The 12153-nt window shown below is 40.5% G+C and overlaps 1 protein-coding gene across 1 annotated transcript in view; it reads right to left on the reverse strand.

Annotated features, from left to right (window-relative positions):
- NDNF (neuron derived neurotrophic factor) overlaps nt 1-8904 on the reverse strand; it is a 30819-nt gene extending 21915 nt beyond the window's left edge. Inside the window, exon 1 of the mRNA XM_075287140.1 lies at nt 8563-8904. The gene's annotated coding sequence lies outside the window, so the exon portion shown is untranslated. The remainder of the gene's footprint in view (nt 1-8562) is intronic.
- Nucleotides 8905-12153: the final 3249 nt, after the last annotated feature.

Raw genomic sequence — 12153 nt, forward strand, 5'->3', positions numbered from 1 at the left:
TGGGTTCGAATGCAAAATGATCAGAAATCGGATTTTAAAAATGATCCTGAAATTTCAAGATCGGCTCAACCCTACGTAAGTCAAGTTTTTATCTAAGCATAGTTTGCATCTATGCAGTGTCTAACAGGTGTGGGTAATCCAGTGCAAAATAAAGAATGTGTGACCCTTCCAGTCTGTGACCCTTGGCAGACTAATGTAAGGCCTCAATACACTTTATAGCAAAGAAATCAATTGAACCCAGGACTGGCAGATTATTTCATGTCTATAGGAGCCACCCAACTCCCTCTTGAGAAAAGATGTTGAGGAAAAGAAATATCTGACATGTTGTATTCCCATTCCTTTTTTACTTCAGACGATAAGCCACTACCAGAGGTGTCAGGCAGCAGCTTCCATTCAGAACACATGCATAATCTGACAAGCCAAGCATGCATGCGTTTAGGGGAAATTGTGAGGAACAGATCTATTGAAGGCATATGGGCACCTATGTTGGATTGATCCTCAGTCCACATCATTTGGTAATGTCTACCACATATACTACTGTGTTTCCCCAAAAATAAGACAGGGTCTTATATTAATTTTTGCTCCTAAGGACACACTAGGTCTTATTTTCAGGGGATGTCTTATTTTTCATGAACAATAATTCACATTTATTGTTGAACAAAAATATTGGCACCTGTTGCTGCCGCTGCACTGTCTGTATTGTCCCTGATGCTCTGGGATGAGCTAGGAGAAGCCCCTGCTGCCACCATTGTCAGTACTGATACAGTAGGGACAGCGGTGGCGGCAATGGCCTCTCCCAGCTCATCCCAGAGCAGCAGTGATAATAGAGACAGTGCAGTGGCAGCAGCAGGTACCGATATAGTAGGGACAGCGGTGGTGACAGGGGCCTCTCCCAGCTCATCCCAGAGCAGCAGGGACAATGGATGCAGTGCAGTGGCGGTAGTAGGCTCTCCTGTGCATACACAGAACATCATATGCGGCAGAGGTGGGCCTCTTCCAGCTGACCTGTGCACAACGGTCCCTGGAGGCAGCATTGGCTGCAATGCTCTCCTTTACATCTGCTTTGTGCAGCAAACACAACGTAAGAACTTTTTTTTATTTTATCAGATAACATTAATGTTTAGTGGCGGGGAAGGGGGAGGAGTCAGAGTGTAACAGCTGTAGCAATGACTACCACTAGGTTTTATTTTCATGGGAGGTGTTGTATTTCTAAGCTTGTTAAAAATTACACTAGGTCTTATATTTGGGGGATGGCTTACTTTTAGGGTAACAGGGTAATAGGAAACAGGGTTTAGGAAACAGGGTAATAAGTGTCACTTTGGCGAAGGGGGTAACTACAAGGGTAGCAGCGGTAGCGGCTGCCATAGGGCCCAGGACATTAGGGGACCTGGCGGCAGCTGCTACCGTTGTAGATTTTTCAGACCCCCGAGTATAATGATCGGAAGGGTTAGGGGAGATGAGGGTACATAAAAAAACACTGTTACTTATCTCCCCTGGCTCTGGAAGGCTTCAGGCGTCACGTGGGCCAGGTCTTGCATCCTTATACGTCGCATGGGCTTGGTCGGTCGGGGTCTTGAGGGGGGGTCCATGTAAATAGTTTGCCACGAGGCCCCGCCATTCCTAGTTACACCACTGCACTTTGGTACTTGAGAAAGTAGCATGTCAGTAATATACTATACTTGTGTCTCTTAAAGGGACTGTTTTCCTACCTTAGGCTAAGGCCCCACGGGCTGTAAATGCAGTGATAAAGCGTTGCGGGAAGAACCGCTGCATGATCACATCGCGGTTCTTTCCGCAGCACTTTGAAGAGAAAGTTCAAGGAGTTTTCCTCAGTGGATTTTCTCTTAACATTATATCTACGAGAAAGCTGCCAGCGTTTCCGTAGATATAAATGACATGCTGCGATTTGCAAAGCCGCAGCGGCTTTACAAATCGCAGCGTGTCCGCGCTGCGATTTCTTCCACAAAGTGGGGATGGGATTCGCATGAATCCCATCCACTTTGCCTGCAATGTACAATGCTGCAATTTTTCCTGCAGCGTCTCCGCAGTGGGCAAATCGCGGCGTTTACGTCCCGATTTTTGTACATATTTTGTTTTTGTTGCTCATTGCTCACTTAACTCTTCAGCCCAGCACAATACCAGCATATACTCAACCACATTATCATAGATGTGAATCTGACATGTAGAGAGGGCAGCTACATAAAAATTCTTTTAGTGCTAAAACTTTGGCTGAACTAGACTATACTTTACAAGCAAATTTTGTTCTAGGAACATATGTACATTCAATAAGAAAAACATCCTTGTAACTTCGTAGCTATTCCAACTCCTAGTTCATGAGAGGAGTCATATTTTTGTCTACCAAACACGCCAGGGCCTGACTCATCCCATCTAAGCACAATTATGTATACAACTGCAAATCTCATCTTCTGTGGTTGGAAACGATTGTGTCCATAGGTGTTACATTTTTAATATTTTTTTTATATAAATCATTTAATTTAATTCTAGCAAAACCTAGTATTACGTGGCAGCATATTGTAGTGTTTAGGTTCCGCGTTGACCTTTCATCATGACCACATATGACTAACTAAACAAAGCCCTGGCAAGGCATGCCAAGCACACATAGCAAACATAGATTTCCTGTGCATCCTGCAGGAAGGATCCTCCCAGCTCAACAAGACAAATAATAGAAAAGAGAGACAATACAGATACAAATGCAAATGAGTTTATTGTGACTAGACCAAACCTTGCCACTGGTGGATACGAGGGATAGTATACAATATTTAGAATGGCTTTTTTGTTCATTTTAAAATCAACAAGTGTGATTACTCCCCTAACCAATGACTAGATATAGTTTATTGCTGCAAAGCAAAATCACTGTAACACACAAGGTATTATTCATAAAGGTCTGTGAATTAGGTGGGCGCCATTTTTCATCTTAAATATCCATTAAATGATATGTCCTGCCCACTCACTTTCTATTACTATAACACTACCTATGCCCACTTCATTTACAGAGACACACAAAGATAGTACTTTCTGTATCTACATTATTTAAAGGGGGATGCTATATAGAAGATGGAATAGAAGACATTGATTACTAGTAATATTATTATCTGTGCCTATTTCACATATAGGGAGAGAAAGAAAAAAGTTTACATAGTTTCAAGGAAGCGATAGGTAGACTACTTAATTTATAGGTGGAAACCAGGAAGTATTATATGTGCAAGGTGACCACCATATTTCATTGGTATTGACATTTCCTGCCCCAGTGGACATTGGGCCTGATTTATGAAGAGATACACACTTTCTCATATATGAGGCGTTACCTAGGCCGGGTAATGCATCTGCACTGAAATCTACACCAGGTCACAGTTAGCATAGATTTCTGGCCTCATCTAAGGCAATTTTCTGACATAAATGATGATAAATTTGTCAGAGACTAATGGCCCAACCTCCAGCATGGCCTCGCCACAACCCCATTTCAGCAGAAAGTAGCATAAAAACACCAGTTGCGTCAATTTCTGTTGCAACTGGCATGTAAAAAGTCACAAACCTGATAGTTTATGTCAGAAAAGCGGCATAGGAAATTAATAAATCTTCCCCATGGGGTCTAAGAAAGCCCAATTTCTACACATAGTTGTCAATCAAGTGCTTGAAACTTGTACCTATTTCTTCTAATCTTTCCACACACGTTCATGCTCAACTTGGCGTTCTAAACTAGGGGATAGGATTAAGACACTTTGGGTTACAGTTTATCTCCCTAAGTACAAAAGGATTCAACATGCTTAAATCCAACTGCCCAATCATCTTTTACCCCATGACATCTCCTCTGAGATTTCAGAGGCCCCCCATACACATACACATTACATGGTTGGATAGTCCAGCAGAAATCGGTTGGTATGGCCAACATTATTTTAATATGTGTTAGGGAGCGTTCACACTACCGTCGGTGTCCGACATGTAGTGTCCGCTCAAAATCTGTCACGGACACTAGGAGCGGACACTAGATGTGTCCGTGACACCTGTCATTCACTTTAATGGGCATCGGGTGCATTCTTTTGCACTCCGTGCCCGTCCTTCCCTGTCCGCAAGAGAAGATGTCCGACTTCTCAAGCGGACAGAAAAACCCTGCATGCAGGGTTCCTCTGTCCGCTTGAGAAGTCGGACATCTTCTCTTGCGGACAGGGAAGGACGGGCACGGAGTGCAAAAGAACGCACCCGATGCCCATTAAAGTGAATGACAGGTGTCACGGACACATCTAGTGTCCGCTCCTAGTGTCCGTGACAGATTTTGAGCGGACACTAGGAGCGGACACTACATGTCGGACACCGACGGTAGTGTGAACGCCCCCTTAGAATCCGTGTTTTTGTAGAAAATAAAAAGATATGCTCATAAGAGAACACTGTCCAAATGCATGGGGGACACATTTCACTTGAAGTTTTATTAAAATATCATTTTTAGATTGTTAGGTTATGAAACGTTGCAGATGTTTTTTCAGTAACATTGACCCAATCAACTTTCCACGGATGTGAAAAGTATGTAGGTCACATTGAATTTATACACACAGAATATGGTCCCATTCTCAGAGATGTTCCAATAACTCATTGATTGGGCCTTATTTGGAGCTTTCCATACACACACACACACACACACACACACACACACACTCACACATACATACACACTTGCACATACACACACATACACACACACATAGATACATGCACACACTCCACATACACACACACACACACACGCGCACATGCACACACACATACACACATGCTCATACACACACACGCACATGCACACACACATATATACACGCACACACACATATACACGTACACACACACAAACACATACACACACATATTCACGCACACCCAGGAAAACACACACACGCACACACACAAATTTTGTCTGGATGTGAACTTATATAGAAAACCAAAATCCAGCAATTCTTCATACCGAACTTCTCTGTTTTACATACCAAACACATGGTAACACTAATTCAGAGAAACCACAATAAAAAGAGGTCAGTTACGGCACATGTGAGAATAAATGCACAATGACATGGATTGGCCTTGTATGTGCATATATATAGGGACAGAAAAGAATGAATAAGACAAGAAACCCAAAAACGTGTTCTGATCTTAAAATAAGCTGCATAAGCAAAAGCGTTTACAAAGAGGAAACTGAGAATTATGGAGAATATGGTAATATTTTAGGAAAATATGGCTTATCTGAGGAGTTCACCACATTATTCTGATTCATTCCTTCATGCCAGTCCCAGTCTCTTTCTTATCATTAGCTATGGAGCTGATGGTGAGAAGCGGAGCATCCTATATGCTATAATACACTGGCTGAATTCTTCGCTGCCAGGACACTGCACGATTTACCCCCTTTGCCATTGCATTACCATCTTAATGGCATGGTTTGGCACAGAAACAGTTTTTCAGAATAAATCATATACACTGTAGTTTGTGTAAAGTAAAGCATTCTTAGGATTTTAGAATTCCTCCCGAAAATAGACAAAGAAGTATTTTCACAGATTAAGTAATAGGAATGAAGTGCTAGCGTCCACACAAGGATTTCTAAAGGGCATGTCATCTTTCTTCATTCCTCGCAGTGTCTCCAGGACAAACAAGCTGCAGGCAAAGCTTAAAGGAAGCCCTTTTGCGTGCAGTTTTATTCTGAATGTTTTCAAAAGGAACTTGAGCGAGACAGTGAAAATGCCCATTGACATCTATTTCTAGTTGCCTGTGACATCATACCCTACGTCTGTGTAATGGACGTTATTTCAGAAATGCACCAAGCAAACAATGAAATCTAAAGCTTTTATTTATAGGCTGCTCTTTTCATCTTGAAGATAAATGCTACTTTAACTAGCTGCCACACACTGTACTCACAGGCTCTCAATGCAGATGTATTGTGTCAGATGTAGCAGAGCTGAGATTGTAACACATATCTACATATCTATGAGTGTGTCTATCTGTTTGATGGCGCAGAAGTATTTATGTTAGTGTAGCAGTGCTGAGTTTGCTAGTTGCCATCACTCTTGATATCACATTGCTATCTGTGGTTTTACACAGGACTACAGATCAGTGCAAAATGATCTAAAATTGTAAAACATAAGTAACATTTTTATCACCTTTTCCTCTACTATTATACAGATCAACAATCAACAAAAAATTTTTTGCTTTTAAATTTTTGTTGGATTTGATTCTATTTTGACATTTTGGTTGAATCTATACTACGTTCCTTTACAGACATACCTTCTTTAATATGTGATATGAATCGACCCAAATCTTTCTTAGGTGTCCCCAATACTAAAAGTTAGAAACCAGATAATAAATGATTCTATATGATACTGTGCCTTATATAAACTTAGAAAATAGGAAATGTGTCACCTTACAGCTAGTGACATGTCTCCGATTAACCCATTTTTTACCAAAGGGTATTTAGTGCGTTTTTCTGCAGCCCCTTCCAAGAGAATGGGTTACATAATGGCTAGGATTATTCTATTCACTGTATTTAAGAGGCTTCAGCTAAACCACATTTTTCTGGCCAGTCTTCCAGTCTACACAAAAAACAGATAATACAAATTCTGAAAGTTGAAATGAGGTTTACATAAATATACTCTACTACTGTATACAGGATTTGCTTCTAGAGATCTTTAAGCCTTTCTGCTGATAATGTTATTTGGGTTATTAGCGCATTCACAGTTAAAGTATTTTTGGAGTTGCCCGACATCCCAGTACTTATTGACCCCTTCTAAACTTCAATGCTCCAGAGCGTGTGATTATAGAAAGTGTTCCATCTATTTCCCTAGAGTGACCCATAGTGGCGGTAGAAGGGCACAGCATGACATTGGCATGAGGTTACGACACATCAACCTCCACAACTCAGCTTCTATGTTTGACCTATTTAATGGCTTGCGGTGAGAACTAGAATTCTAGAAGACATTTGTCAATGAGAAAAAGAATATAAACGATCTAATACAGATCGTCTATCATAAAAAAAAATTTTTTGCTGTCAGCTAATTATATGTTTTAATCCCAAATCATTGAACTAACATATCAAATATTATAAATGAATGTTGTACATTTGCGGTAATACTTGGTAATGGCTTATCTTAAAGTATAATGGAGTATAATTATACAATATCCTAATGGGTATATTAAGATTTACAAGATTATCATAAGGAAGAACTTGTTGAAGTAAACCTTATTATAACTGCAATCATTTCATTAAAATGCTTATAGGCAATGCATTTAGTTGGGGTAAATTTAACGTAAACTATTATACTTGCTAAAGACCAACCAACATATGATCTGATAGGAGATGAGACAGCTACTTATATTAAGTATCTAAACTAGGAAACAGTTCTATATCCCACACCAACAAAGTGACTACAGCCAAAATATTAAGTGGGGTACACCTTTTATTTCGCCAAATCAGGCCCTAATATAGATTATTGTCTTTATATAGTGTATAATACATACATAGCGTATATACTTTGTAATATGTTTTTCATTGGGAGGGGTGCTCTTAAAACTAGTGTTATGACATGAAAGCCTGCAGCTCCCTGTGTATCAGGTTCATGATGTCCCTTATCTTCTTACTATCCAGTACTATCTTAGCCATGGCCGAAATGACCCCTGCATTGATTTGCCCCAGGATTACACCATGCCAACTCATAAGGTCATCGCTATATGTAAGGGATACACCATGAAAACAAGACAGCCATATGTTCCCTGCTCAGTGACATGTGTACTAAGAGATTATTTGTCTGCTAATCCATCTCTTTTGATCAAGCCCTACCTTTAGCATCCTGCTGATTCATCTCTAACAAACAAATCTGCTTAGAACAGGCAGCGAGGCTTAGCGTCAGTGTAAAGCTGAATTATTAAAACAAACAAGACACTAAATTCAAAGTCCACCACAACAATACAATAATATCAAGTGAAGATCTCTTCTGCCAAGTTTACCATACAAGTCAAATACCTCCTCCAGTTACAAGTCATGTCATAAAGCGGCTGTGATTGTGCACTGGCAGCAATATCAAAGCTGTAATTTCCTGGGTCTGCTCTGCTAGAAACTTTTCAAAGGTTTTGGAACTTAGAGAGACCAATTAACTCCTTCAAGTGATCGCCAGACAGTCGTTCCTTCACTCACATCCCCAGCCCCTGGGCTTCACTTGAGAGAAGGGATGCTTGCTTATACGTTGTTGATTTATAATGCTGTTTAGTTATTTGTATTGTTTTAGAAAGAAAAACAAAATCAGCAAAATCTCATAAATATTTCTAGCAAAACACTGATTATTTATTAATTTAACCTGCTCAGTATATAAAACTGATTTGTAGTTAGGGTGAAGAAAAATATGTACATTAGTAGCATAAAATATAGCAGAGCAGGTAACTTTTACATGTGTTGTATTGTTATAATATAATGTATGTTATTGCAAAAGTTTACATGTACTTCTATGTAAAATCAGAATTATCACCTTATATGATATAATGGTGAGTTAAGTCAAATGAGAAGTTCCTGGCACTTACCTTTCTTTTAGATGCTTCTGACGTCACTGTAAATGTCCCTGGGTTGTCGGATGTACCCCCTAAATATGCTTCAAGTCGGAAGATAGACACAGCCACAGTTAGTTCACTTTTTCAGTCCCACTGAAACTTTACATATAGGGAAAAGCTGTAAAGTGACAGATATAAAGACTGCTGATATCCAATATCCTCACTGGTAAGAGGGTGCAGGAGGTCTTGGCATAGATGCTCTGCTGAAAAGTTGCTGCGCCTCTGCACTGTGTATTAGGTATCTGCTCTGTCTCACTCTAATACTGGAGTGCATTGGTACTGAATGTCAATAGCAGAGCACAGAGCCTTCCCTCCCCTGTGAATAAATCCCATGCACCTAACCCACCAACCAAGAGAGGAGGGTACAGATGCCTGAACCAATCGCCGCCCCTTCTCCCTGCTCACTTTCTGAATGGTATGAAGCCCAGCCCAACTTCACTATAAAAACAAAGACAGGGGCACAGACAGGCACCACAGACTAAGAATGACAAAAGGATGGAGTAAAGGAGAGTAGTAAAAAACAAGGGGGAGAGGGGGATGCCTGTGAGGCTTGCAAAGGGTTACCAGGACTAGAATGCACTTAGAAGACTTGTTTCAGAAAATAACTCAACTTGCCAAACAAATTCCAACAATTCCATCTAGTTGCTTTGCATACGGTTTCTGTAGAATCTTTTACTAGTCATGTTTCACGTTGTATTTTGTATATGCAGCAGAGCAGAATTTGTCATATGTAACACAGCTGTGTTTGTCGCTTGGTTCTCTGTTCATACAACGGTTGAAAAGGACATATGTCCATCAAGTTCAGGCAAGGGATAGGAATTGATATGGTTAAAAGGAGGAGGTATGGGAAAAATGATATCTGAGGTTTTCCATAGAACTGCATTACTTTGAACGTTATCATCATGCACAGAAAATGCAGCCTCCACTGCAATAAATGACAAATTCTGCATCTCCATATACTGTATTCAGCAGGAGTGAAAGTTGTCACTTATATATGTACTGCATGCCGTATAGGTGAACATGAAAATATAATGTAGGTAATTCAGGCAGCTTGTTTTTCAGGGCAGTGTAGTTGAGGATGGAACATAGGTTATATTGAAAAAGAAGCCACCGCAAGGACGGGAAAGGAAAAGAAAACAAAGTTGTTTTTTGAATAAATAGTCTTTGCCGTGGAGTTTCCAGACACCATACCAAATGCAAAGCGTTTCATAAACCTTCTGCCAAGCCAAATCTGTGGTCACTGTGCGTTTATTAAAATATGCAGGCATGTATAAAATGCCAAAAGAAAAAAGCTGAAAATATAGGTTTGATCCAGCGTCTTATCTGGGATCACTAGGAACGAGGCTGTGAAATACAAGGATATCTCATGATATACATCTGTTGACCACTCGCGACACGTTTTGCAATCGGTGTATACAGCTATTTTCATTTTAATAAGACACAAATTAGCAAGTTTATTTTTACAGTGTAATTTATTGACTGTAAATGGGGTGCAGGGGAGGGGGGTATTTAACCTACTGCCATTTTTATTTCGAATCATAAACATAAATTTTAAGCCATCCATAATAGATTGTTTAAGTTTGGCAAATCGGATTATATTATTATAAAAGGAGATCAAAGATATATTGCTATACTGTAAAGTCTTGCAGCTTCGACTTGCATGTGTTGGATAATGAGAAACAGCTCCCCTCCGCACCGGCTTCTTAACACTGATCAATCACAAGGAAGCAAACGTGGAGCGATTCAAATCAGATGTAAGCACTTACTGCCTAATGGAAATTGCTACCTACTCCTTACACCTCCAGCATTTGTGTATTTAAGGCATGAGTTTCTTAATAGCAATAATACATGCCACCTGTATTCAGGACAATGACAGTGGAATGAGAAGAAAACACTCATTTATTACCGCTCACTGGTTCGGGGCATTGTACTGCACGATGTAAGGTCTCACGCACATGGCCATATTAGGGATCTGTACGCAAATTAAAGTATGTCTCGAGCATAGCCATATAAGGGTGCATTCACACGGAGTAAAATGGAGTGTAATTTGGAGCGTTAACGGAGCGTTTACGGAGCGTATACGGAGCGTTTACGTAAACGCTCCGTAAACGCTCCAAATTACACTCCATTTTACTCCGTGTGAACTTACCCTTAGAGGGAGAGAATTTTTTTCCTAGAAATCAGGACCAAGTTTATCCCACATATCCTAGAGACCAGTTAAAGTAAACTTTTTAAAAAAAAATACCTGAACTTGAAGGCCCATGTAGATCCACCATCTGCACAGTGCCTGGGACTTCCTGCACTTGCTAAATTCCTACACACCGTAATGTTGAAAGATTGCACTGGAGAAGGTTCTGTTGTTAAACTTATATTTATTGTGGTACACGTAGGATTGCAGAGTATAAATATGACGTTTCAGCTGTTTGCCTTCTTCAGACTAAAGCTGGTCTTACACGGCTGTAATGTAAGTCCACAAATTCAGGGTTTTCAATTGCGGACCATTTGCGGACACATTATATTCAATGTGGCCTCTTACATCACTGGATATTTTATCCGTGGTGTGGCTGGGCCGCAACCTTGGTCCGCAATTTATAGGACATGTCCGTAATGGCCGTGAATTGCGGCACTGCACGGACTCGCCCATAGAACTCTATGGGCGAGTGCAGCAGGACATGGACATCTGCAGAGTCTATGTTGACGATCAGCAAGTAGTTTTGCTTATCAGCAACTTGCGGACCGTACATTCAATACGGTCGTGTAAGACCAGCCTCAGTAGTATACTTTTTGAAGAAAAATTTCAACAATAGAGTTGTGTAGAATTAAAGGTTGTTCTTGTATTTCTCAAGGGTCAAAGTGTGAAAGCTCCGGAGAACACGATATTATTAGAACAGTAGGAACTCCTTGTACCTTTGTGTTAAATAGGTGGAATATCCTCCTGATGGGATGTAATATGGCAAGCCCTGAATGTCCGGTTCTTGCCTGAATGACGGGGCCCCTTAGTACCTTATTGCTGGTTATGGTGGACTGTCCTCCTGGTGGGCTGAATTGTCCAGTTCCCACCTTATTCTGCTGTTTTCTAGTAGCGTGGCCTGAACGGTGTCCGTTAATGGTGGTAGTGGAGAAGGGACTACATTTAAGCCTTAATATGCAGCATTTTACTACACCTCCCTGGTGCGTTTTGCTCTATGCGCTTCCTTACTACGGTACATGCATGGTAACTTAGCACTGATCTATCAAACAGCTATAGGAAGAAAAGAAAAACAGAGAATGCTTGACCTGGATGTAGGTGGACTGCAGGCTGTGTCCAGTGGAAACAGTGTTAAACAGTGGTAGGAAAAGGGAGATTTCATTGGGCTTTTTCTAATACCTTTAAATGGGTGAAAGTGATATTTTAACTACTTATCAATGTTGTTACAGGAATAGCCCTATAAGGATCAGCTCCTAGGGACGAGTGTGGAGAAGAAAATTATTCAGCTTTAATGCATGTTCCAGACACTGGGAAAGTAGATCTTAATCAATTACATAGTGGTAATATTTGTATACTCTATGGAGGTATTATTTTGA

Source organism: Leptodactylus fuscus, chromosome 1 (assembly GCF_031893055.1).
Source record: "Leptodactylus fuscus isolate aLepFus1 chromosome 1, aLepFus1.hap2, whole genome shotgun sequence".
NCBI lineage: Eukaryota > Metazoa > Chordata > Amphibia > Anura > Leptodactylidae > Leptodactylus > Leptodactylus fuscus.